This window comes from Oryctolagus cuniculus, chromosome 15 (assembly GCF_051225735.1).
Source record: "Oryctolagus cuniculus isolate XC-2025 breed Fujian yellow rabbit chromosome 15, ASM5122573v1, whole genome shotgun sequence".
Lineage (NCBI taxonomy): Eukaryota > Metazoa > Chordata > Mammalia > Lagomorpha > Leporidae > Oryctolagus > Oryctolagus cuniculus.
This window is the reverse complement of record NC_142881.1, coordinates 72,587,424-72,614,231: the sequence shown is the minus strand read 5'-3', so window position 1 is coordinate 72,614,231 and position 26,808 is coordinate 72,587,424. Positions and strand designations below refer to the sequence as shown.

The 26,808-nt window shown below is 37.9% G+C and overlaps 1 protein-coding gene and 1 non-coding gene across 9 annotated transcripts in view; both read right to left on the bottom strand.

The window, feature by feature from the left end:
- The window catches only part of NRG3 (neuregulin 3), a 1,154,964-nt gene that overhangs the window by 665,442 nt on the left and 462,714 nt on the right, over positions 1-26,808 (bottom strand). The window lies entirely within an intron of this gene.
- On the bottom strand, positions 25,162-25,325 carry LOC127487447 (U1 spliceosomal RNA). Its single transcript, XR_007914272.1, has one exon. It is a non-coding gene; the product is annotated as a U1 spliceosomal RNA (small nuclear RNA).

Below are 26,808 nucleotides of genomic sequence, written 5' to 3'. Positions count from 1 at the left end.
AATCAGACAAAGTGGATTTCATAACCACATAATTTTAGGGGTCAAGAAGACATGTAATGATAAAAAGGTGGATGGACATAGGATCCGTAACAATTGCAAAGCAATATGCAGCTATTGAATAGCTTCAAAATACAGAAGAAAAACTGATGAAAATGCAATGAGAAACTTCATATGCTATTGTAATAGGCTATTTCTATGCTTACCTCTCTGTAATTGACAGATCAAGTTGACAACAAATTAGTAAAGATATAGAAAACCTGAATCTCAGCATCAACCAACTTAAATAATTGACAGTTACAGAACACTCATCCAAAAAAGAGCAGATAAACTTTTGCTTCCAGTGTTTAAGGAACATTTAACAGGATATACTATATTCCAGTTCATGAAACAAGTCTTCCTACAGCAAAGAGCATTCAACTCATCCAATGTTTGATTCTCACCACAACAAGTTTAGTTAGAAATTAATAACAAAGTGATATCGGAGGAAGGCTCAAATATTTGGAAACTAAGTGGCATGATTTTAAAAAACCATTGCAGCAAAGAATAATACAAAAGAAATTAGAAGGCATGCTAAACTGAATAAAAATGAAAAGAAATCTTATGAACATAAGTGGGAAATACCTACAGCAATACTTGAAGGGAATTTTCGACCTGGAAATCTGTATCGTTAGAGAATAAAGGCATCACTTTAATTATTTTAGATTCCACATTAATAAACAAGAAAAGAAAATTCAAATGAAACACAAAATTAGCAGAAAAATAAAGATGGAATAAAATATTAACGAAACAGAAAAGAGAAACTTAATAAATTGAAAACCTGAGTCTTGGAGATTGATGAAGTGGATTGTGTTTGAGAGGGAGAGGGACGTGTGTAGGCACAAATTGTCAATATCATGAATGAGGGAGACGATATCACTACTATTTCCAGAGGAATTTAGAGAATCTTACTGAATAGGTTTATGCTATTAAAACCAAACATAGTGATGAAATGGTTCAATTACTTGAAAGATACAAACTGTTAAAACTTGTTCAAGAAATGGATACTTTGTGGACAGGCACTGTGGCACTGTGGGTTATGCTGCTGTCTACACTACACTTCCAATCCTGCTTCCTGCTAATGCACCTGGAACACAGCAGTTGGTGACCCAAGCACTTGGGTCCCTGCCACCTACCTGGGAGACCCAGATGAAGTTCCTGCTCCCTGGCTTTGCCTGGCCCAGTCCTGGCTGCTGTGGGCATTTGAGGACAAAACTACCAGACAGAAGCGCTCTCTCTCTCTCTCTCTCTCTCTGTGTGTGTGTGTCTGTCTGTCTGTCTCTCTCTCACTCTGTGTGTATGTATGTGTGTGCTTATAACTCTGCCTTTCAAATACATTTTTAAAATCTTTAAAAAATGGATACTTGCAGCCCTTAAGGCATGCGGATCTGGCTGAAAAGCCCATGAGAGTATTTCAGGCATGGAAAGCCAAGACACTCTGGAGAAAAAAAAAAACAACTAAATGAAATATCTCCATGAGTGAGATCCCAGTGGAAAGAACGGGTCATCAAAGAAGGAGGTACCTTTCTCTGAAGGGAGGAGCGAATTTCCACTTTGACCATGGCCTTGTCTAAATATGATCAGAGTCAGTGAACTCAGGGGGCTTCCATAGCCTTGGCAGCTCATGACAAGAGCCTAGGGTGATTACTGATGCCATAAACAAGAGTGTCAATTTGTTAAGTCAACAACAGGAGTCACTGTGCACTTACTCCTCATGTAGGATCTCTGTCAGTGTGCTGTACATTGAGATTTAATGCTATAACTAGTACTCAAACAGTATCCTTCACTTTATGTTTCTGTGTGGGAGCAAACTGTTGAAATTTTTACTTAATGTATGCTAAACTGATCTTCTGTATATAAAGAGAATCGAAAATGAATCTTGATGTGAATGGAAGGGGAGAGGGAGTGGATAAGGGGAGGGTTGCGGGTGGGAGGGACGTTATTGGGGGGAAGCCATTGTAATCTATAAGCTGTATTTTGGAAATTTATATTCATTAAATAAAAGTTAAAAATAAAAATAAAAAAATGGATACTTGAATTATTCAATAGATAATTATGGAGCTATCTATTTCAGTAAATTGTAATTGAAAACCTTCCCACAATGATAATCAAGCCAAGATGACTTCACTGGGTATCTCTATCACATACTTAAGGAAGAAATAGTACCAACTATTTACAAATTCTTTCAGAAAACTGAAGAGACAGAAATATTCCACAACTTATTATGAGGTCAGCATTCCCTCAACACAAAACTAGACAATAATAACCAAGACAGTAATAATACTACAAATCAGTTTATTTTATAAACCCAGATGCAAAACTTCTTAACACACTGTTTTTTTGTTTTTTTTGGTTTTTTTTTTTTTTTAGTTATTAAGACTTGCTTTATGGCCAAGCATATAGTTTATGTGTTCTTTTAAAGATTTATTTATTTATTTATTTATTTTAAAGGAAGAGTTACAGAGACAGAGGAGAAAAAGAGAGAGACCTTCCATCCACTGAGTCACTCCCCAAATGGCCATAATGGCTGGAGCTGCGCCAATCTGAAGCCAGGAGGCAAGCGCTTCTTCTAGATCTCCCACATGGGTGCAGGGGTCCAAATACTTGGGCCATCTTCCATTGCTTTCCCAGGCACATTAGCAGGGAGCTGGATCCAATGTGGAGCGGACAGGACTTGAATAGGTGCTCAAAAGGGTGCCAACACTGCAGGCAGAGGCTTGACCTTCGACACCACAGTGCTGGCCCCCTTAACACAATTTTAATGAATTTAATTCTACACTGTGTAAAAAATGATAATACATCATGGTCAAGTGAGGTTTATCCCAGGCATCTATGGTTTGTTTGACTTTCAAAATCCATCAGAGTAACCAGTTATTAGCTGATGAAAAAGAAAAATTACACGATTACTTAAATCCCAGTTTGTTAAACCACGAGTAAGCCCCATTCTGGCTGACTCTACAGAGGTCCCCACATGATCTACATCTGAGTTCTCTGGATTTGAGGCAGTTTTGATTTATAGAAAAAGATCAGAACATGAAATGCAGGATGCTTATCAGTGTGATAAAAGGTGGATATGCCAATTGTGTACACATTTGGAAGAACCATGTTTAGTAAAGGACATCTAAAATATGATTGTTAAAGATTAAAGGCAATATTGTCATAAAGTAGAGGCTAATAGAAAATAAATTCATGTAGAACATTTAGAAAATATTTCCTACCATGATTCTCATTTTATTTCAATGATGAAGACATGGCACTTTGCCCCCCTCCCCGCCTTTTTTTTTTTTTCCAACCTCCTCTTTCTTCTCAGTTATCACCATAGTATTCATCAGAAGGCTATGAGTAACATTCCTCCAGATGGAGCTGTTTTATTCTAGGAATTGGAGGAAGAGACATTTTTAACTTATTTTTGATTTTTACAATTCTGTTCACACTACATTGCAAATGTTATCATATCAAATAGCATAAAATGTAAATGACTGTGTACAATATAACTCTGTGACATAAAAGCAAAGAAATATAATCAACACCTCTCTTTCCTCTGCAGATTGCAATTCACCAGAACGTTTGCCTTCCTCACCAAGTCACAGGAACCCACACTTTCAAAAGTAAGACATAAGGATACTCAAAATTAATAACTTGTCTATATTTTACAAGAATGCTTTGAATTTGTAAATTTACAAAAGGCTACAAAGCAAATCCTTGAAGGTTATATACACCAATGAATACCAGAGGTACCTAACTTTGAATATCTACAAAGCAAACACGAATGCTGATACAGAGCCCAATACATTTATTAAACTCAAATGAAAACCTTTAGAAAGTCAGAACTAACCAAGCAGTAGAGCTCTTTGTAGTCAAATATGCCTGACCCCTTTCCACAAAGAATTGTTTTATGTGATATTGGCTGAACTTCATTGAAACCACTATTCCTCATCATTCTAGAGTCAACCACACACCTAGAACAGTACCACACTCCAAATGCAAACACAGGAGAAAAATCTAAGCTTCAATTATAGTATTTATATCTACTTACTACAATGCCTGCCTATTCATGGGCACTGGATAACTACTTCTTATTTCCACAATATAGAATTTTTGCAAAGCATTCAAATTTAGATGATGATTCTATACAGAAAACAGAAGTATTTTCAATAAAAGGTGTTTTCTGTCATGCTAGGAGAATATGTATTACATAAATATTATAAGATAATGGAATTCTTAATCTTTAGGAAATTTTCTTACGAGTGAGGCAACATGTTATTGCTGCAGCTGTCATTGACTGTGTCATGCCATCAATCTCTAACTCAGATAGGACTTCTATGTTCCACGTGGTTTGACCATGAGAACAAATCATAGTGAATGTCAAACAAAGAAACAACTGTCAGTTACGGGACAAGAAAAGAAGGGCCGCTTTAATTCAAGGAAGAAAAAGTTCCACACTCCAGGAAAGAGGCATGTCTCTACTGCATTTTAAAGCTTTGCCTCTTGTTGCAAGGTGTCATTATTGCACTAATGATTGCTCATGCATAGCTGTGCACACATGCCTTACTCCTAACAAGACCCATCATAGCTCTTCTTTACGGTTTCCTAATAGCACATAGCCATTGATGAGTCAAGAATGAGGCAGGTGGACCCTTTCTTCTCAAGGCAGACATCATAGTATCTCAAGCAGGAAATGAGGAGTTTATTTAAGCAGAAATTCAAACTGTCAATCATGCACTTAAACCTTGGCTATACTATTCCTCAGTAGAGGGATCTGATGCAAATTAAGTTAAATTGTAATTTCGTTATGTTTTCAAATACAAAATACATGAAATATGGGGCAGGCCGAGGGGTTAAGATACCAGTAAAGATGCATTCACCCCACATCATAGTGTCAGAGTTTAATGCTTGGCTCCATCTGCTGACTCCAGCGGCTTGCTGATGCAGACCATGGGAGGCAGGGATAATAGCTCAAGTAATTTGATTCCTGTTACCCATCTGGATTCAGCTCCCAGCTCCCAGATCCCAACCTCGGCTCAGTCCAGTCTTGGACATTGCAGGCATTTATGGAGGTAAGCCAGAGGAAGGGTCCTCTTTTTCTCTCTCTGTTAGACACACTGAAAAATGAAAGGTATAAAATAATACTCACTTCCCAAAAGAATTTAAAGAATGACAAAGGTATTGTGTTTAAGGAGTTTAACACAGTTTCTGGCACATCATAAGAACCCAAATAACAATCACTGATTTGGGAGCTGCAGGGTGCTTGGGTGGCATTCTCTGTCGAAGACCTGCTACCCTGTTTCTGGCTAGCACATCCATCTGTATCAGCTATAAAATCTGTAAATCACAATTATCTCATTTAGAGAGCAGGTCAAAGATTTTATGAATATTAGATTTCAAGACCAAAGACCCAAAGAAATTATCAAGCACAATATTTGCGTTTTGCTTTTATTTCTTATAAAGATGATTTATTCGAAAGACAGAATTAGAGAGAGAGAGAGAGTGAGAGAGACACAATCATTCAACCACTGATTCACCCCCCAAATGGCTGAAATGGCTGGGCTAGGCCAGGCCAAAGCCAGGATCCTGGAACTCTATCATCCAAATCTTCCATGTGGGTGCAGGGGCCTAAAGACTTGAGCCATCCTCTGTTGTTTTCTCAGGTGTGTTAGCAGGAAGCTGGATCAGAAATGGAGTAGCCTGGACTCCAACTGGCACCCATATAGGATGCCAGCATTGCAGGCAGCAGCTTAACCTGCTATGCCACAGTGCTGACCCCAATATTTATGTTTTTATTTTTCTGAGCTGGGACTCCAACTCAGGCACTCAAATGTGGGTTGCAAGACTCATAAGTGGCATAACAATGTCACCAAATACTTTAATTTCAAAGAATGAAGCAGTGATTGCTCATTTTATCAGCCAAATATTCAATGAGTTCTGATCCAGGATTAAATCTCTTGACCTGAAAATTAACTACAATCGATTTGAAACATATCCTCTCTAACTTTTCTCTTCTTCCCTCTCTCCCTTCCCCTCTGGTTTCTAGTTCACAATGGAAATGAGTCAGTTAATTTCTCAACTATCATGAAGGAACTTGCCAGTCATCTGTAAATTAACCCAGTCACCAAATACTAAAGTATCCAATATACTAATACTGGAAATACATCTTTAGTAAATATAAACATGCTACTTAGAAGAAATAATTTCTGAAGGCCTAGAATGTATTACCAAGCCCTCTGCAGTTGGCAAAATCAGCATTTCCTACCCCATGATAGATGAAATACTAGAAGACAATTGGCAGGTTGTTCTCCTGAGTCCTTGATCCATTTATACATATCTTTACTCTGAAAGGCTTTGAAAAATGGGATTGGTACCCATGCCAGCACAGTTATGTTCTCCAGCCCAGAGCAGAGGAAGCAGTCTGTCCTGAGAAGTTGAGCCAAGAAGCCAAATTCCTTCTGCAACAACTCAGACAGCTCTCTAACAGGCTGTCTCCAAACAGACTGACAGATTGAGCCGTGAAGTCAGCCACACAGGACTCCATCAGCACCACCCACTCTGGACAGCTGCAGGCTCAGCTGGTCCTAACCCTCTCTAGGCAGGCGAGCTGCAGGCAAAGGAACCCATTCGTTAAAGAGACAGCCTCTGAGTGCTGGGCTGGGCTTTGCCAAACCTCCAATTCTGCTCCCAGAAATGGTCAAAGCAGGCACTGCAGGGTTTCTGAAACCACTATTAAATAGGGAGCCCGTGGTAATCTGGTTACAGTCTCAGAATCAGGCCGTCAGAGAACAAGGGAGAATAATTTAGAAGAAAAGCAACACCTCGCCAGGGACAATAGATGGGAGGAAGGCTTGAAATCCCCATGCAAATTGCATGCCTCTAGGTACCAATTTGCCTTGCAGCGGAATTTAGGCTTCCTAAAGTTAAATTATGCATACAACAACCTCATTATACACAGTGGTATTTTCATATAAAGATCTGAAGACAAAATGTAAGCTTGCCTCTTGGAGCCTTTAGAAAAAGCTATCGACTAATCCGCATATGGAATGGCTCTGGTTCCACCTGCTGCTGCCTATACAGATGGGAAAGATGCGACCAAGGGGACTCCCTGCAGCAGTCAGCACCACAGGCCCAGCTCTGCATGCCATCCTGGGCCTCCCTTTCAGATGCTGCAATTTTGCAAAACATTTAAAACACATCATTTTAAAGTAACAGAGCACACAGCTGGATTGCACTAAGAGATGCTTCCTATAACAATATTTAGTGGGTTTTGTTCTTACACTAATATACTCCTTCTTCTGCTATTAGCCTAAAATAAACACGTTTGGGAGGTCTGTTTTCTGTACAAGCAGAAGTCAAGTGTTTATTATTTATAACAGTATTCCTTAGGAGTTACTTTCCCATGAGGGATCATACTGTTGCTGGATGAATTTTTCACACACTCAACAAATATGTGTTGAGCTGCCACTCAAATAAAAGCAGAAGTTGAAAGACAAAGTACATAGCACCCCTGCTTTCAGGATGGTCACACTCTATCGGCAAGATAAACAGACCACTTTTGTTGCAATGCAACACGCTCTGGACCATGGGAGCTGAGCAGTGGCAGTGGTGCAAAGACTGGGGACATCTGAAAGAACAGTGAGCTTGGGGCTGGTGCTATGGCACAGTGGGTTAACACCCTGGCCTGAGGCGCCGGCATCCCATATGGGTGCCAGTTCAAGTCCCAGCTGCTCCACTTCTGATCCAGCTCTCTGCTATGGCCTGGGAAAGCAGTAGAAGATGGCCCAGGTCCTTGGCCCCTGCACCTGCGTGGGAGACCCGGAAGAAGCTCCTGGTTCCTGGCTTCAGATCAGCACAGCTCCAGCCGTTGTGGCCGTCTGGGGAGTGAACCAGCGGATGGAAGACCTCTCTCTTTCTCTGCCTCTCCTCTCTCTGTGTAACTCTGATTTTCAAATAAATAAATAATTTAAAAAAAAGAACAGTGAGCTTGTCAGAAAGGTCCTGTGGACAGGGCACAACACTGCCAGGGGAAAAAAGCTGTGTGGTTCACAGGGCTTGGGAGAAGGGCCACGACACAGTCCACAGGGCCAGAACATGAACTCCACGGCTGCCAGAAGCAAGGGAGCCATGTAAGGAACACCCTTTCATACCATGATGACTTTAGATTGTATACTGAAGATCAAGGATGTAATTGAGAATTTTACAGAGCTAGGATAAGTATTTGGTATTGGCACTGAGATGCCTTGGAATGCCTGCATGCCTCGCTCTACTCCTGATTCTTGCTACCTACTACTGTGCGCTCATGTGATTTTTCAAATACTTAAGTCCCTGTCATCTACAGGAGAGAGACAGATAGAGTTCCTAACCTAACTTTAGCCTAGCCCAGACCTGGCTAAAGTAGGCTTTTAGGGAATGAGCCAGAAAATGGGAGCCTTTCTCTCTCTCTCATTTTTTCTCTATCTTTCAAATAAATAAAACTATAAAGTAAAATTAAATAATGATTTTTTAAAAAGAATTTTATGGGGGCTGGCACCGTGGCTCAGTAGGTTAATCCTCCGCCTGTGGTGCCAGCATCCCATATGGGCGCCAGTTCTAGTCCCAGCTGCTCTTCTTCCAATCTAGCTCTCTGCTGTGGCCTGAGAAAGCAGTAGAAGATGGCCCAAGTGCTTGGGCCCCTGCACCCACGTGGGAGACCTGGAAAAAGCTCCTGGCTCCTGGCTTCAGATTGGCACAGCTCCGGCCGTTGTGGCCATTTGGGGAGTGAACCAACGGAAGAATGACCTTTCTCTGTCTCTTCCTCTCACTGTCTGTAGCTCTACCTCTCAAATAAATAAATAAAATCTTTTTAAAAAAAGAATTTTATGGTAGAAACATAATCATTTTACAATGTACTATATTTCCCCTATACAATAATTTGTGGAAAATGAAAATAAATAATAAATGTATTTCTAGGCAAAAAAACTGAAATTCATGTATTCAAGGAGTCTTCAAAAAGTTCACTGAAAATTCACATATGAAAACACTATGCATGGATTTAGAAAAAAAGCTGTACCAAAATAACCATTTAATTCCATTTCCATGAACTTTTTGAAGTGCTCTCATATATACATTCACATACATGAATCACAAGAGATGTGGAAAATAAACTCCAACAACATAAACGACCTGTGGCACCACAAATGGGATCCTGTGTTTATGTTGAGTCCAGCATCTTGGAACAATGTGGAAAGTCTACTGACTAGAAGAAGCTGGGAGTGAAGACTAAGGAGAAAATTGAAACAATACAAGCAAGAGATAAGCAAGAGCAGAAATCAGGACTTGATAGACAAGAAGACAGCAACCAAACAGAAACTTCTAGACAATTAGCTGTAGAATCTGATGATTGACACAGTGCCAGCCATAGTGGCCATTTGGGGAGTGAACCAACGGAGGAAAGACCTTTCTCTCTGTCTCTCTGTCTCACTGTCTATAACTATACCTGTCAAAAATAAAATTAAAAAAAGGGAGAAATAGTCAATTATTCATTAACTCAGCCAATATTTAGTGCTAATAATGTGCCAAAATGTCTCAAGGTGTTCAGCATAGGACCAACTAGAAAAAAGTCCCTTCCTTCCCGGATCTGACATTCCGGTAGGGAAAATAAGTTTGTAAATCTCTTGATTGGCAAACTGGATTTTTCTTGTATCCCTTAGACAGAGAATTCATGTCTTTTATGAGAAAAAAAATACATTCTGAGCTTGACATACTACATTTGAATCCTGTGCCTTCTGTAAGCTTACTTGAGAGATTACACATTCTATAGGATACAAAGATATTGTATATTTTATACCTTTCTGAAAAAGCATGGGACTGGTGTTGCAGAAATAAAAACATTCCAATTTCCAGTCTGAAAGATTGGAAAGCTAAGTTCACAGGGCAATGTGTCTTGCATGCCACACCCATGAGCCTAGACAAGAAAAGGGTGGCTTTAGGGTGACAATGACTTCTCAATGCTAGGCAAGTATCCTTGAATGTACCCTTTGGTTTTATCTGCATGAGGTCCCCTTGCTCACCCTGAGAGCAGTCTCCACAGGTAACCCCGCCAGGTCATGGCTGAGACTAGACAACAAAACTCACATCTTGGCATGAGAAAGGCCCAAGGGCCACTTGACCCTCACAGAAACCAAGACACACAAGACATTGGACAAAGGCTTTCAACCCTGTATTTTTGAGAAGTAAAATCTTTTTGGTGACATGAGCTTACATCCCATTTCTATAAAATAAAATGGAGCAAATGAGGAAAGTGTGGCAGGGACAGGGCAGGCCACATTTGTAACGCAGGTCACTTGGGGGCTGGTGTAGACTGGAACTCAAAGCAGCCTCCTCGTCCAATCCCTTTATTTCATTTCACCGGGAGGAAAAAGAAAAAGGATCACAGAAGCAAAAAATATTTGCTCACATAAAAGCAGCTGCTGGATTTGATTTGGAATCTGGGTCAGTATCCTTTTTCATTTTCCACTTTTTTTCTTAAGGCATGACTGACTTTAAAGTCTCCCTCCTCCTAGAATGTACTAGGGACAAATCAAATCATTTACTTAATTTTAGGACAGTTATTGGAGTCACTTCTATCTCACCAAAGTGCTCTGTATTGCTTTAGTGATTGTAAAAACAAACAACAAACCCACCTCTATCATCTTTTGGTAGATGATAGCTTTGCATAGTTTTAAACATTCCTTTCTTTGACTCCTTTAAAGTAGTTCAGTGTGGTTTTATAGGGGCTGAGATCTTCTAGACTCAAGATGGGAAGGGGCAGCAAGGGGAAGCAGGTGTCTCTGAGGCCATGTTTCAGTGACGGTACCAGGTCCCTACATCCACACCATTACTGCCGTGGTCAACACTGGATCTCCTTAGAAGGTCATAGCTGTGCCAGGCCAAACGACTCCTCAGTCCTCCTACACTACTGAGCACACAGTAGTAAAAACACATATGATAGCCTTGTCTCTAGCACAAAGAGATCTGATTCTAAGGTAATAATCCTACACCTTTGGCAGAATCCACTCACATATGCAAAACATTAAGGGTATCACTATGGGAAGCACTTTCCATACGGATCAGCCCCTGACTTTTTGTTTCCTGGCTGCTTCAGTGTAAGTCCCATACAACAAGATCAAGTCCTATTCCCTGCCATGCACAGCTGGCCTTGGACCAAACACAGTTTTGTCCAAACAGACTGCCACACATGTTTTCCTTCAGGCCATTGTGAAAATTCAAATGGTCCCTCAAAGATAGAGATCAGCTCTGCCTTTCATAAACAAACACATGACAGAGAGTGCCCTGTGAACAGAAAGCTTGGTGAAGGAGTTCAAAGACACTCCAAGCAACAAGTGTTTTGGTTCACCAGGCATCTATTTCAAAGGACCTCACACACTGCTAAGGGCAGACCTCAAACCACTTTTGTTCTTAGTAAACTCTAGTGTATTAAAATTCCATCTATGGATGAACATCATTTTAAATATGGACCATAAATGTGCTATGAACAAAAATGTATATAAAATGAGTATGATACTTCAGTTTGGATACACACACACACACACACACACTCAGCTACACTGTGCAGTCTAAACACATAAGTTTATAATTGAAGAAATTCAGGCCCAGAAAGTTGACTTGTCAAACAGCACAAATGTGGGCAGAACAACATAACTTGGGACAGAACCTAGGACAGCTCATATCTCAGCAACTCTCTCTTTTGGTGCTGTTTATCTATTTTTGATGTCAGTTACAGAATGCTGTAAAAAATTGGGTGAGTTATTTTCTTACCCAGGCATTTGTTTTCTATTTGAAAAATGACAGAATCCCCAAATTTATAGCAGCGGTCATTTAGGAGATTGGCCAGAACTGAAAGCAATGACAAGTTTTTGGATTGTCATAGGAAGATGAGAAAATGTAATTAGAATTTTAAAGTGACATCAACCAATAGCTCATTTTTTAAATGATATCAACTTTGGTCAATTAAAACTGTGTTGTCAAACTAATGAGAGATAATAAGTGATAAGATGTTTCCCCACAGAGAATTCACAAAAGGGACCATTTACCTAGTATTTAATACATGTTCAGGACTTTGCTATGTTATCTTACGTAATTTCTTTCTAAAAGCCTGAAGAAAAGCTTCTTTTATTACCCCCTAAGTCACCCATGAATTAAGTGAGAGGTTAAGAATCTTGAAGCTATATGGCTGGTTAATAAGCAGCAGAGTTCATATATCAAAACAGTAAAATTGGACCCTTTTTTTCATTAGAAGAAAGGCTAAAACAAGATAATAGAAAAATGAGCAAAAATCCAGAGCTCAAGCTGGTAAGTCCCTCTTTCCAGAACTCTGCTGTCTTACATCTACAACACTTAGCACCGTCCCTTCAGCCATTGCTTTGCTTCCTGCACAAGCCCTCGGGTACTAGAGACGATGAGATGAGCGTGCAGTCAGTCCTGCAAAGGATTCCCAACTGTCAACGTACGCAAACTCAGTTCTGTGGATGCTGGCAACCTGAACCCCAGCACACAGGTTTACACAGGATCAGATCTCTGTCATCCGAATCCGGGTTTTCCACTCCTTCCCACATCTGTGCTTGGGCTGGTTATGAGTGTACCCATATGGAAAGATGGTTCTTCTGAAGCCAGGGCTACTTATAGGACTGCTCCATGATGATCTGGGTAAGGTCACATCAGGAGAAGCCATCTGAGATCCAGGGAGTTCTGGCAGCACAAACTAGGTTCTGCCTTAAGAACAGGCATGACAATACATTCAGGATTGGCTCAACTAAAAGCTGGCATAATAATAATAAAATTGCAACTACTCCATTTGTATGGTGCTATTTAATTGTCTATCAATTTTCTTGATCATTTAATTCAGCATTGTCTTTTCATTGAGTAAAAGTAACTGTCTCTATATAGACAGGAAAATCAAAGTTCAAAGTCAAAGTGCAATTTATCTAGGCTCCATGGTTTAAATATTTTTATATGCAACTTACCTTTTTCGTGTGTCTGTGATCTTTTGTCTCTACTTGGCCAAAATCCCTTTTACATACAAGGTGCCATGTTGCAATATCCCCTAATTCAAATACAAAATCTTAAACCTGAGAATGGAATCTCATCATTTTATATCTTGATGTGATTATAATTATTTGGGTTCTTGCCTTTCAGGTCTGGAAGATAGGAAGGTACCAAATGCCCATAATAAACTTTATACCATTGTGTCTTCATCTCTCTATTTGATTGCATTTAAGATCATCCACTAATTGTTTCTTCTATAAATGAACTTTTCTAATAATAAGTATTGCTGCCTACCTGGAATCATTTTTCTCAAGTTATTTGGTAAAATTCTAGCCTCTGTGATGAAGACTAAGATATGCTAGCATGCATTCAGGAGCACTCTTCAGAAATGCCAGCTTCCAAAAATTACATAAATCAAGTCACCCCTCCCTCTAATCCTTCTGTTCTTTAGATTATTCATCATGTGAAAGGCCTCTTTTCCTATTGGTGGCACAATATAAAGGAGAAAATATCACTGTTTAAGAGTGCACAGTAGGTGAGAACTCACTTCTGGAAGAGAGAGCCAATATTGACTGAGTGCCTGGTCTGCATCTGGCTTCAGTGCTGGATACTTTGCACGTGTCCCATCACTGAGTCCTCACGTTCACCAGTCACATGGGTTTTACTGCTATCCACTAGCAGACAGGTTAAATAAGTTGTCAAAGCAACACAGTCAGAACACTGTAATCCTACAACTATACCTGTAGGTTTTAAGTTCACAGTGTGGAGATGATTACAATCACAAGGGACAAACCCGGAATGATTGTAGGCATGACCACTGACTTTACTATGCCTCTGTTTCTTTGTCTATATGAGCAAGTGTCTGGAAAAACAGTGCATTCTTCATAGATTTGATGCAATAAATGAGATAACATAAGGAATGTACTCAGTACCTAGCATGTAGAACATGCTTGGTAAATTCCTGGTAGGTATGAAGTACCAAGGCCACATTTTCTCATCTGCTTTTCTGATCCTACCTGGCACCATGCATTTCATATCTTCTAGTTTTTGCTTTGTTGTCATATTATTTTATTTTGATTTTTTAATCATCATGAAGACACAATGATACCCATTTTTCAGTGCAGCCAATGAGTTCTATATTAATCATCAGTGTATTCGCTTTACAGCTACTAACTTAGCCTATCCTCATTTCTATACAAATGGAGAAGAGAACAATTCAAGAGATCATTACATTATACTGCACAGGAGCCAACAGGGAATGTAAAATGATCTTATTTATTTAAAGAAAATTATTTAAGATAAATGTATGGACATCTGGTGGAAATAAGAGGAAAAACAGATGTTTCAAACTATGAGGGTACATTTTCATTCATCTTGAAAATAATGCTGAATAATCTCATCTCCTTTTTCCTATTGGACATCTTAGAGATGTTTAGTGGTCAGGGTAGGAGCTAGAAAGAACTACCATTCTCAGTTGTGCATCCTTACAATGACACAAAGTGGGGGGGGGGAGAGAGGAGAGACTGACTGAGACATTTTTATTGCTATTCAGAGAATAAACACCCATCTCTCTAGTTTTTGTATTCTTTCTCTGTCCTCCCCACATACACTTATTTTGCAATGGAAAAAATGATTGAAAGAAATTGCTAGCATATTCAACCTAGCTACTCTTATGGCCCTTTCACATACAATAGCCTAAAGTAGTTGATTGATGTGTACATTTTGGAAAATAAAATATTTTTTCCTTTGTGTTCAGTTGTCTCAATGTTATTCATTTTCTTGCAATTGTATTTGAATGAAAGTTCCAACCTCTGGACTTCTTTGATAGTTGTCTAAAAATAGTTTCATATTGTAGAGAATCATTCTATTCCCACAGCATAAGAGCACACTAACATTTTAGGGGGATTCATTATTTTGCTGGAGAACAGACACAAACGTAAAAATGCACAGCATTCAACCTGAGTCAGCTTGATAGCAATCCATAATTCTCCTTGTTGACTTACTCAGAAAACATAGCACAAGTAACATCACCTTTTTTGGTGCTTACTCAAACCTCCCACTCATAGAAAGTATAAGAACGAAGGGGATGAATGATATTGCAGTGGTGCCAGAACTGAAATCGGAGGTCACTCTTCTATGAAAAGATTACTCTGATAGCAGCAGTCAGAGAAAGGGTTGGAGGTAGAGACTGGAGGTTTCCAAAGAAGCTAGTTAAAGGGCAATGGCAATTTTCCAGGAGATATAATCAAGGACTTAAAAGGAAGTTATAGCAACAATGAGGAGGAACCAGATGTGTGATGTCAGAAATATTATGGAGAGAGAATGGCCACATATTTGTTCATTGGCTTCAGAGACAAGGAGGGGTTGAGGCTAAAGTTGCCATTAAAAATAATCATAATGAAAACAGTAAGCTAAGAAAGTTGAAGAAAAAACAGATTGGATGAAATAGTTTGAGTTGGCAGGTACTTGGTTTGCAAACTGGTTTGGGTACCATCAAATCTACCTCTTCAAGACCCCACTCTTGATCCTTACTTCCCTGGTACAAAGGCTTCTACATTCCTGCTCCTAACTGTGCTTACTGTGGTTTGGGTAGAGTTTAGGTGTCCCGTAGGCTTTATGCGATAAATTTAATCCATTTTGAGGTATTAGGTGGGTAGAAAAACTAATCCCAATATAGTACTGATAAATGGGGCCTTCGGAAGATGATTGCAGTTAGATAACTCTTCAAAGTGGAGCCTCTGTGATTCTTACAGCTGTGTAAGAAGAGAGCAAGGTCAGAGGATATCCACATACACACACACCCTCTCTTGCATACCACACTTGCACCACCCTGGGACTATGCCAAGAGAAAGGGCATCATAAAACAAGGCCGCTAGACATTGCATATCCAGAAGCATGAAATAAAATGAACTCCCTTTCTTTATAAAGTATCCTGCCTCAGAGAATCCTTATAGTAATGAAAAATGGACTAATTTGTTGCTTCTTTCTCATCTGTTTCCTTTAGGTCATTTTTTTAAGCTTTTCATTTCTTACCTACCTATGTTGGCCTATGACTTGAAATAGATAATTTCCCTCAAAATCAGGTTTTTTCTTTGTCTTCTAGAAACTAGAATTCTCTCAGATGCTTACACTTGAAACCTATAAAAGAAACCACTGGCCAATCAGTAAATTGCTTCTTCAAAGACTTCTATTTTTTAATGCAAAGCAATTTGTGAACAGGCACAATCACTTTCAATATAAAGCACTTCTGAGGAGACTTCAAAATATATCAAGACATTGAAATACATCAAGTGGTTAAATAAAATTGTATTTTTAAGTGTCATACATGGCAGTTTGTAATTATATAGAAGTACACTAAAACTTCATACTGATACAGTTCACTTCGTTCTGAAATCTCATGGCACATGCATAAACATAAAAATTCTGAAAAAAATGAAACCACAGAGATGTTACATAAATATTAGTAACAAAAAAGCATAATAGATTTAATTAAAATTATACCAAAGAGAAGATAAAAAATGAAGAAAACAGAAGATAAAAGAATGAGATTATATCTGACTGCAAACATTAAAAATGTTATCATACATAAATTTAAATTTAAAAAATAAAAGGAAACAAAGAAAAAAGTTTTAAATGTTTTACAGAGAAAATAAAAAATGTTTAATATTGGCTAAAAGTATTCAATATATATAATTCAAGCCCTTGATGTAGAAAGCTCAAACAGTGAGATGGAATAAACACTACAGAATTTCATTATACCAAATATAATATATATGTAAATAGAGAATGTTATAAAATTAAGAGGATGACTCAAAATTGAAAATGTTCCAACAAGTTTCAGAGAAAATTGGTTAAAATAGTCAACACTGAAACATCCTAATAAAGTATTGGAATTTTCAAATGACTTGATAATTGTTTAAGATGAATTATTTATTTGAAAGGCAGCATTAGAGAAGCAGAGGGAGAGAGAGAGAGAGAGAGAGGAAGAGAGAGAAAGTCATCCATCTGCTGGTTCACTCCCCAGATGGAGCTGCACTGATCCAAAGCCAGGAGCTTCCTCTAGGTCTCCCATGCGGGTGCTGGGACTCAAGCACTTGAGCCATCTTCCACTGCTTTCCCAGGCCACAGCAGAGAGTTGGATTGGAAGTGGAGCAGCCAGCGCTCAAACCGGTGACCATATGGGGATGCTGGTACTGCAGGTGGCGGCCTTACCCACTATTCCACAGTGCCGGCCTCATGACTTGATAATTTTTGCTTCATTGTCCAAAATGTTTTTTTCTTAATCTTTAAAAAGGAAAGTATCAGACTGGTCTAAGATTTTACCCTATCATTCAGTAGCCTAGAATATACTCAACAGAAAGAAGTATGAGCCAATGATTTCACATCTGGCCAAATTGCTTCTTAATCCCAAGGCAGAGTACACATAAATGTTGAACATAAAGCACTGAGTCAATATTGCCCCTTCAGGGATAAGGGGCTTTAATTCATCTCTCACAGACAACTGTGATCAAGTGGAGGGTGATCACGTACAGAAAGTCTAAACATAATTAATGAGAAAGATCTTATTGATATATATACACCTATGAGTTATTTTTGATATTTGTATATAAAGAATTCTCCTATAATAAGATTTTTTAATGTGCTCTTGGGACATTCACAAAAAGTGATAATATAATGGACACAAAAACTAATCAAAATGCACATTAATAAAAATAATAAAATAAAAATAACAAAATGAGAGCACAAAGAAATAACCAGGAAAATCAACAAAAAATTCTTAATTTTGTGTTAGTGAAAGTTGCAAATATGAATTCAATTTTTTAAAGGATACTGAGTAGCAAAATCTTCATACAGCTCAAGATGGATACAGTGCCTAATACTCTAAAAAAGAAGGATTTATCAAAACATATTTAGAAACGATACAGAATCTAAATAAAAATAAATTAAGTTCTGAAGAAGAACCTTCCCATTACATGAAAAGAAAAAACATGTATTCACTTTGGAAATTTCCATGGGAGACTTCTATCAGAATTTTAAATCAGATTATAACAATATTATTCAAACTGTATCTGAATGCTAAAAAAAGGATCCTTTCATATTAGTTTTCAAAAGATTATATTAATATTTCTTCAGAACCTGATCAAAATTGCACAAGAAAAAAAATACACACTAATATTCATTAAAAATAATACTATAAAAGTCTCTCATAGCATGTCAGCATATTGAAGGCAGCAGATTGTTAAAAGAACCATCCAACATGATCAAGTGGTGTTAGTTAGAGGGATCAAAGAACAGTTCAATACTGGAAATTTTATTTATATATAAACAAGAATATTAATAAATTCAAGGTCAGCCAGCATTGTGACATATGGGTTAAGCTGCTGCCTATAATGCCAATATCCATTATAGGCACAGGTTTGAGTCCCAGCTACTCCACTTCTGATCCAGCTCCCTGCTATTGCCTGGGAAAGCAGTAGAAGATGGCCTAAGTTCTTGGGCTCCTGAACCCATGTGGGAGACCCAGATGATATTCCTGGCTCCTAGCTTTCGCCTGGCTCAGCCATGGCTGTTATAGCCATTTAGGGAGTGAACCAGCAGATGGAAGATCTCTCTATCTCTCTTGATCTCTCTCTGGAAAATAGGAGAAAAATTACCACTATGAACAGCTCAAGAATTAGAATTACATATGTAGAAAATCTAACAGAATGAACTAAAAATTATTTTATATAATTAAAATACTAAAGCCAGTAGAGTGCATATAAGAAAATAATAACTTCTACAAGATACATTAGAAAAAGATCCCACTTATAATCAGTACAAAAGATAAAATATATTAAAACCAATAAAACATACCTAAGAAATAGAATAAGAAAAAAAAAAGCCAAAGGAGCCTGAGCTTGTGGAAAGACATAATATGTTCTTAACCAGAAACTTTCCCTACATAGCGCTTCTTAACATAAGGTATATATTATCATGATCCTTAAAAAAAATCCCCACAGGTGTTTCTTTTAAACAATACAAGCTTGTTCTAAAGTCCATAGGGAAGAAAATTCTATCAAATACATATGTCAGTGAGCCTCTAAAAACAGAGCAATAAGAAAGCATTGCTAGCCGGCGCCGTGGCTCAATAGGCTAATCCTCCACCTTGCGGCGCCGGCACACCGGGTTCTAGTCCCGGTTGGGGCGCCGGATTCTGTCCCGGTTGCCCCTCTTCCAGGCCAGCTCTCTGCTATGGCCAGGGAGTGCAGTGGAGGATGGCCCAGGTGCTTGGGCCCTGCACCCCATGGGAGACCAGGAAAAGCACCTGGCTCCTGGCTCCTGCCAGGATCAGCGCGGTGCGCCGGCTGCAGCGGCGGCCATTGGAGGGTGAACCAACGGCAAAAGGAAGACCTTTCTCTCTCTGTCTCTCTCTCACTGTCCACTCTGCCTGTCAAAAAAAAAAAAAAAAAAAAAAAAAAAAAAAAAAAAAAAAGAAAGCATTGCTGTTACCAAATGTTAAAGGTAATTAAAAACCTGATAAATTGGCAATGCCATGGCTGAGAAAGAACTTCTAAAATCAATACCATTCACAATAGCAACAAAAACAAATACCTTGGAATAAACTTAACCAAGGATGTTAAACATCTCTACGATGAGAATTACAAAATCTTAAAGAAAGACATAGAAGAGGATACCAAAAAATGAAAAAATCTTCCATGCTCATGGATTGGAAGAATCAATATCATCAAAATGTCCATTCTCCCAAAAGCAATTTATAGATTCAATGCAATCCCAATCAAGATACCAAAGACATTCTTCTCAGATCTGCAAAAAATGATGATGAAATTCTTATGGAGGCACAGGAGACCTCGAATAGCTAAAGCAATCTTGTACCACAAAAACAAAGCTGGAGGCATCACAATACCAGATTTCAGGACACACTACAGGGCACTTGTTATCAAAACATCATGGTACTGGTACAGAAACAGATGGATAGACCAATGGAACAGAATTGAAACACCAGAAATCAATCCAAACATCAACAGCCAACTTACATTTGATCAAGGATCTAAAACCAATTCCTGGAGCAAGGACAGTCTATTCAATAAATGGTGCTGGGAAAACTGGGTTTCCACATGCAGAATAATGAAACAAGACCCCTACCTTACACCTTACACAAAAATCCACTCAACATGGATTAAAGACCTAAATCTATGACCTGACACCATCAAGTTATTAGAGAACATTGGAGAAACCCTTCAAGATATTGGCACAGGCAAAGAATTTCTGGAAAAGACCCGGGAGGCACAGACAGTCAAAGCCAAAATTAACAACTGGGATTACAACAAATTGAGAAGTTTCTGTACGGCAAAAGAGACAGTCAGGAAAATGAAGAGGCAACCGAGAGAATGGGAAAAAATATTTGCAAGCTATGCAACCGATAAAGGATTAATAACCAGAATCTACAAAGCGATCAAGAAACTCCGCAACAACTAAACAAACAACCCAACTAAGAGATGGGCCAAGGACCTCAATAGACATTTTTCAAAAGAGGAAATCCAAATGGCCAACAGGCACATGAAAAAATGTTCAGGATCAGTAGCAATCAGGGAAATGCAAATCAAAACCACAATGAGGTTTCACCTCACCCTGGTTAGAATGGCTCACATACAGAAATCTACCAACAACAGATGCTGGCGAGGATGTGGGGAAAAAGGGACACTAACTCACTGTTGGTGGGAATGCAAACTGGTTAAGCCACTATGGAAGTCAATTTGGAGATTCCTCAGAAACCTGAATATGACCCTACCATACAATCCAGCTATCTCACTCCTTGGAATTTACCTAAAGGAAATTAAATTGGCAAATAAAAGAGCTATCTGCATCTTAATGTTTATTGCAGCTCAACTCACAATAGCTAAGACCTGGAATCAACCTAAATGCCCATCACAGAAGACTAGATAAAGAAATTATGGGACTTGTACTCTATAGAATACTATACAGCAGTCAAAAAAATGAAATCTGGTAATTTACAAAGAAATGGAGGAATCGGGAAAACATCATGCTGAGTGAAATAAGCCAGTCCCAAAGGGACAAATATCATATGTTCTCCCTGATCAGTGACAACTAACTGAGCACCAAAAAGGAAACCTGTTGAAGTGAAATGGACACTATGAGAAACAGTGACTTGATCAGTCCTTGTCCTGACTGTCGAGGAACAACTTAATACCTCATCCCTTTTAGTATTATTTTTGTTCTATTTAATACTATTGGTTGAACTCTTTAATTAACACACAATTATTCTTCGGTGTTGAAATTTAACTGAAAACTGATCCCTGTTAAATATAAGAGTGGGAATAAGAGAGGGAGGAGATGTACAATTTGGGACATGCTCAAGCTGACTCGCCCCAAATGGTGGAGTTAGAAACATGCCTGGGGATTCCAATTCGATCCCATCAAGGTGGCATGTACCAATGCCATCTCACTAGTCCAAGTGATCAGTTTCAGTTCATAATGGATCATAATGATAGCATTAAGAGTCAAAGGGATCACATAAACAAGACTAGTGTCTGCTATTACTAACTGATAGTATTAAAAATGAGAGAATGATCCAACATGGGAAGCAGGATACACAGCAGACTCATACAATGGCAGATGTCCTAAACAGCACTCTGGCCTCAGAATCAGCCCTTAAAGCATTCGGATCTGGCTGAAGAGCCCATGAGAGTATTTCAGGCATGGAAAGCCAAGACACTGTGGCAAAAAAAAAAAAAAAAAAAAAAACAAACTAAATGAAAGATCTCTGTGAGTGATCCCAGAGGAAAGAACGGGCCATCAAAGAAGGAGGTACCTTTCTCTGAAGGGAGGAGAGAACTTACACTTTGACTATGACCTTGTCTAAATAAGATCAGGGTTGGCAAACTCAAAAGGCTTCCATAGCCTTGGCAGCTCACGACAAGAGCCTAGGGTGTTTACTGACGCCATAACAAGAGTGTCAATTGTTAAATCAACAACAGGAGTCACTGTGCACTTACTCCCCATGTAGGATCTCTCTCCTTAATGTGTTGTACTATGTGAATCAATGCTATAACTAGTACTGAAACAGTATTTTACACTTTGTGTTTATGTGTGGGTGCAGACTGTGGAAATCTTTACTTAATATATGCTAAATTGATATTCTGTATATAATGATAATTGAAAATGAATCTTGATGTGAATGGGATGGGAGAGGGAGCAGGAGAGATGGGAGGAATGCGGGTGGGAGGGAAGTTATGGGGGGGGGAGCCACTGTAATCCAAAAGCTGTACTTTGGAAATTTATACTTATTAAATAAAAGTTTAAAAAAAGAAACTGATAAATTAATACTCATGCAAAACAGAAAATCAAATTATAAAATTCAAGGGGATGTATAATAGCTAAAATGTTAAGATAATCTCTAAAATTAGCTACATATCTCCCTGCTTTGAGTGTAGGGACAGACTTTTAATATGATAGAATGGAATCTATGGTTAAATTGGCCTGATATAGGTGAGGGCATTATTTTGAATGTGATTAAGGTCATTAATCAGTTGACTTTAAGGTAATGGAAAGAGAGAAGTTAAGAAACAAGGATATCTGGAACTCAGTGTAGCTCCAACTGACAGCCCATAAGAAAGCGGGGTCTTCAGCAACAAAGGAATTGAATTCTGCCAATAGCCATATGAGCTAGAAATAGCAAAATTTCACCTATTCACAACAGTACAAACAAAAGTCCAGAAAGTCCAGAAGAAAAAAAATTAAAGATAAATTCAATGAAAACCTATAAAAATATTTTAAGTGTTAAGAGAAGAAAAAAAAACTGTACCAAAAATTAAGGCAAAGGATAGCTAAAAATAAGTTCTTTTATAAATTATTATTATTTTTCAAATAATAAAAAATTATTTTTCAAATAGTAAAAATTTTTATTTATAAAAGCTCATCTTCCTAATAGGTAAATGACTCCTGTACAACAAGAAGATGACAAACAGAAGATATGGGCAAAGAAATAGATAATTATGAAACTGTCATTGCAAATGACTCCTAACCATATAAAAAGAGCTCAGTCACACTCAAAATAAATAAATAAGTTTGAAGTGCACAGTGATGCAAGTTTTCACCTATCAAACTGGCTAAAAATGAGAAAAAATCAGAAATTACAAAATCAATGAAAGACAGCCATTTTCAAATTTTCCTAGTGGGAGTTAAGGTTTTATTTATGTGAAAAAGAGACAGACAAGGCATCCAGAGAGGCAGTGAGAGATCTCTCAATGCTATTTCACTCCCCAAATGCCTGCAGTACATGGTGCCTTGCCAGGTCAAAGCCAGAAACCAGTACATGTAAACAGCAGAGCTCAACCACTCGGAGCCCATCACTGCTGCTCCCCAAAGTGCATGCTAGCAGGAAGCCAGATTCAAGAACAGTGCTAAAACTTGAACCTAGGCACTAGGATATCAATGAAGTGGTCTCAAATACTCTCTTAACCACTGCACCAAATGCCTGGCTCTCTGCAGGTTGTTAGATTGATAGAAATCCTTGAAATACAACTAGGTACTATATAGCAAAATATAAATATACAGAATCTGATGCCACAATGCTACTTATGAAAATATACCCTAGACAAATTTTCCTACACAAGAAATAGCAGTGTTATTCATTGCTGCCAATGTTTGTTACAGCAAAATCTAAAATAACCTAGATAAAGGAAGGACTAAGTACATTTATATCCATCTCCTACTGAAGACTTCTACTTTTACAAAGAATATTACTTAAAAAGTTATTTGAGTCATAGATCCCATATGATGGTGATTTTTAAGTAGTGATAAAAGTCCCCAAATAAATTCAGATTCAGATGAGAGGGTAAGAGGGAACAGTGGTAGCTTCTAGATTCTTCTGTGAATGTGTGTTACACACACTCAGTAATACGTAGATGAATAAGGAGAGGCTTTCTAGAAATATGTGAGCTTTTTTCTTAGCAGCATACAAAGACAGGGTCACCTGAAAATATTTTGTGTGGCACAAGTACTGATTTACCTTGGTAGCTTGAGTGAGAGGCAGGAAAGGAGCATCCAACCTATTCTAAGACATCTTACTAGGCTGGGAAGGGGGAACTTGATGGTATCTTGGGGGAAGAAAATATACAACACATCATATTCCAGTCTAATGGTTAAGAGATGTGAATTTGATTATTAATGCCAGAAAGGTGAAATAAAATGTCCAGTCTTCACCTTATTTAATAACCTGAGATAAAACTGTGGTTGAACCTGAAGACCACATGTTTCATTGAACAGCTAATGAATAATCTTAAAAAAGAGAAAAAGACTGTTGACACAGGTGCTTTGAGAACACATTACATTAAGTCAACCATTACAACCCATTATTGAAATACTGGCAAAAGCTGCAGACTATTTACAAGTCAGATCTCTTAAGGATATTAAGTCTATACACATTGGGCAGGTTGGGGCCAAGGTCTTGTCTTGTCAGTTTTAAACATATTCGAAATCTTGTCATTGTGAAATTGAAACCTAGGTAGTTTGTTTGCAGGAAGCTCCTCAGGGTCATCCTGCTTTAAATAAAATGATTTATTGCTAAATAATCTCTCACTTAAGTCTCTGATGTTATTTTAACTTGTGTGTGGGGTGCAACTCTATTGCTCTTTTATGTTTGTAGTAGGAAATTAAACTTAAATACTAATCTTTAATGTTTAACACACTAACAATTATCACACACATTTATTAAATGATAAAAGATACAGGTGTATTTATTATATATATCATCTATATGATTACATGTATATGTGACATATAAAGCTTATCATAGTACACTATGGTTATCCAACAAAATTTCCTGTGATGACAGAAATAGTCTCCAAATCTGCTTTATCCAATATGGTTGCCATTAGTCACAAACAACTACTGATAAACTGAAATGAGGCTAGTGGGATTTAGAAAGGGAGTTTTTATTTTTAAGTGATTTTAATGTAAATGAGAATATACAACTGCATGTGTGGTATGAATTCTCTTGGAATAACATTTTTCTACCTTTGATACAAGTGATACTAGTAAAAATAAACATAGGTTATAGGAAAAGTATCAATTAGTAATATTATTCTTCCTGGCCAGGGGAGAGTATGAACGCAGTCCCTCACTACCACAAACTATGCTGTTGAGTTTCCCGCATCTGGGGAACTCACAGGGGTCGGCACATCCAGAGTACAGTGGATGAGCCTCGCCCTGGGAAGACCACGTCGGTGATCATCCTATCTCCCCTGCCAGCTAAGTGCCATGTAGCGTTTAACATGGGATTTTTCTCCTGTAGATCTAACCTTGCATCATATCGCAAAGCAGAAATGAAGAATCAGTTGGGAAAAGCAAGCAAATAAGAATTTGACCGAATTTTTAAAAATAGAAAAGAACAACAACAGCAAAAGAAATAAAAGGTAAAAATCAAAATAAACCAGCATAGAAAAAATAAACTACAGATATTGTCATCCTACAAGTAACTGAAGTCAATTTTCACATTAAAAGATAGTTCCTCATATAGGATAAACGCAAACCATTTGTTATTTATAAAATAAAACAAAAAAAAATTAATACAGTGATTGTCAGTAGCTGAAAATAAAGGGCTGAACAACGAGATAACAGGCCAAAAACCAAAACCAAAATTAATATTAGTAGTATGTATAACAATACCAGTGTCAGACAAAGTAGTATTAGTAGTACTAGTCAGGATCAAGTGCTCCATTATTAAAAACAAAGGCAACCATTTACACACACACACACACACACACACACACACACAGGGACTGCATTAAGTTGATGGAAAAGATAGACTTATTTTGCATTCAAGAAAACTTGAAATACACATATGAGGAATCTTCTAAAAGTCTGTAGAAAACAACATTTGTTATATAAACATATGTATGGATTCCCAAAAGTTTTGCACCCAAATAAACTAATACATTAATTCCATTATCCATGAAGCTTTTGCAGTTCCCATGTATGTGTAAATATGCATACACAAACAGGTATAAAGAATTAATACTAAAAATAAAAACTAAATGTAGAAAATTTTAAAATGTGATAGAATTGTAGTGAGGCATTTTAAGTTGCCTTTTTTAGAATAGAATACAATTAGTAAACAGTCCATTTAGACAGTGATGAATTGCATACTAGCAGGAAGCCCATTCAAAACTGTCAATGAGAAATGTCTGAGAGCCGTGCTGTCTTGCCCCTTGCTTTAAGTTCCATGTCTCCAGTAGTACCTGGCACAGGACACTCCATATTTTTTCAAAGAATACATGACTTCATCAAATAGAATCGAGAATATTTTAAATATATGGAAATGCCTTAAATACTTTTAAATTACAAAGGGACAAATGCATAATTATTCAGCCAGTTGGCAACTCACGCTGAATATGATGGTGCCAGGGCTAGATTGGCAAGGAAACATATTAGAAAATTGTTTTGCAATGTTTTTCAGAATCACCATTCTTGATTTCAACAAGTATGACATATCACTGTTGAAACACGACACAAATATTGCATACTGATGAAATGTGATATGAAGGTTAATTGTTCTGAGATATATTTTATACACATCTTAAATTTTCAAATAACTGAAAAAATAATTTTTAAAATTTTTCTTAAGTTAAAGTCTATCTGGCTCCTATCTGGTAGGGCTGATTCAAAGCCCAAACATTTTATAATCAACCCAATGGGAAAGTAAGAGACCCCAGAAGGGAACTACATGTTAGTCTGTGAGTT